The 2,278-nt window shown below is 38.4% G+C and overlaps 1 long non-coding RNA gene across 1 annotated transcript; it reads right to left on the reverse strand.

Annotated features, from left to right (window-relative positions):
• Positions 1-262: 262 nt before the first annotated feature.
• On the reverse strand, positions 263-1,973 carry LOC117939766. Its single transcript, XR_004655657.1, has 2 exons — positions 1,864-1,973; positions 263-497 (listed from the first exon to the last, which is right to left on the reverse strand). It is a non-coding gene; the product is annotated as an uncharacterized LOC117939766 (long non-coding RNA).
• Positions 1,974-2,278: the final 305 nt, after the last annotated feature.

The following is a 2,278-nucleotide window of genomic DNA, read 5'->3' on the forward strand; positions in this document are numbered from 1 at the left end:
ACAAGACCATGGAGAGGCTAAGACAAAAAAACGCAAGGAGGCTAAACAGGAGAAAATAAACCCAAACAACCCCAGACCACAACACATGGTTTCTCATAACAAAAATACATTTATAAAACATAAATAAAACTGTGCAGTTTGTTGATGGATTTTTGTACTGAACCTTTAAAACATCATTACAAACATAACACTTTAACGACTTGTAAAAAAAATAAAATTAAAATATAAACACCACCACAACTGTCAGTGGATTTAAATCTGGGACTGCCTCTTTGCAGTTATTCCCCTATTTTGAACAAAGTCCCTTATATTTTGCACTGTTCTCTGTGCCAACACAGGGTTTTCCACCAGTTTGCAGTGACTGCATTAAGTTTTGGTGGCCAGCTTTCCTCTGCTTATGTGATCTCTGAAATGTTGCATTACTGCGGCAACCTCAGCCTTAGACCACACTTTCTTTGCCATTCTTCTGGATCCATGTGCTTTCACAGCATAATTCCCTGGAAGAGAGACAAACAAGAAAAAATATCATCAAAACATGAGTTCAGGTAATGCTACAGTTGGCAAGAATTTGCAATTTACATTTCTTAATAATTCACTCTGGGTATCAGTTGATCGCTCACTCGATGTCATTTCACCAACTTTACTAGCCCACCTAAGAGTGCATTAAAGTTATCAGCATTAAAACATATTTTTACAATGACTTTGCTGTTCAACTATTTAAGTGGCTTTTGATATTTTAATTCATTTAAAGTTCACAGTTAGGAGTACTACAATTAGTAACATGTCTTAAGTTATTTTGGCATTGTGTACAACACTGTATTTTAAATGAAAAAAGACTGAGGTTTAAGGTCTGATTCTCAGTTTAAATCTGATTTCATAGGGATATATAAATAATTAGTATAGGAACTTGGTCTGAAAGTTTAGTCTTGATATTGAAAAACACAAATTATGCACAACCATAGGTTTGTGGCATTTTGAGACTCAGTCATTAAGACCATTTCAGAGAACATATGAAGAGAAGGAGATAACTTACTTTTATCTCAAATTCAGAACACATTTCCTGATTATAAATTAAGTGTAAATGCTCCCTTGCAGATAGGATGGTGGTACTAACTAACTGGGCAAGCTGGTGAGAAGGCCAGCTCTGAAAGGGACGCTGAAAACTGAAGGACAACCCCTCTCTTCCTGTGTGTGGAGCTGAGATAGTTCAGGAGCATGTGTAGCCACAGGCTCAGTGAGCTGCATGCCTCTAAGCACTTGAGGGGCTCTTTTAGACCACTAACTTGCTTGCCACTAACAACTTTTCTAACATATTAACAATCAGGAGCAAGACATTTATCAAAATCCATCTTTTGTGAAGACAAATTCACAATCATTATCACATAATCACTTCATTATCATCAACCGTGGATGGTGGATTTGTGTCACCACAAAGACTTTGAGCAATTTTTTCATCAAGGCTCTGTAAAAAGGAAATAAAAAAAAGAATATTGTAGACCGTGGAGCATGAAAACTATACTCTGATGAACATAGTTATTGTATCGTATTTTATTGTTATTTATAGCGTCTTATTTATACAGCTTATTTATAGCGTATCCTAGTCCTGGTGACAGGACCCTCTAAACTGTAACGACCCCCCAAGTCATGCTTGTGTTGGGTTCAACAATACACATACACTCAGATAATATACTAACTGAAGCTTGAAAAAAGCATGTTTAGACAACGTCCTTGCATGTCATTGTCCACATAAACCATGTTCTAACCAGGCAACCACACACACATCCACACATATTGAAATTTTTTGGTAGATTTAACATGTGGCCCCAAGTCCCTTCACTAAGTTGTACATCAGATATAACTTACCTGTCCAACATTGGTGGGCGGGCCAAGCCTTGGACTGGTCTCATTCGGTCGGCTGACGGCTGTATAGTTACAATTGCTCATAGGGGTCACCTGTTCTGATTTATATCATCGTTAGGGACAGACGAGGACACAAGGTCCCTCATTGAGTGGAGGACGGTGAACGCCTCCAGCTTCACAGGCAAGCGTTTTTCTAAAGAAAAAATGGGAAAACCTCAAACAAAAATACAAGGTTGGTTAACTGTGAAAAATCATTTTGAGTTAATCAGCCCCATGTCTGGGAACATTCAATTTTAGTTGAAAAAAATGTAGTTGACGTTTGAAATTAAACTGTAGTGTCAGACAGTGTCAGTACTGTCTGAAGTGCCCCAGAACTGGGGTCAGCACTGAGGGGGGTGAGGCAACCGCTGCGTCCTGG

This window comes from Etheostoma cragini, unplaced genomic scaffold, assembly GCF_013103735.1.
Source record: "Etheostoma cragini isolate CJK2018 unplaced genomic scaffold, CSU_Ecrag_1.0 ScbMSFa_1065, whole genome shotgun sequence".
NCBI lineage: Eukaryota > Metazoa > Chordata > Actinopteri > Perciformes > Percidae > Etheostoma > Etheostoma cragini.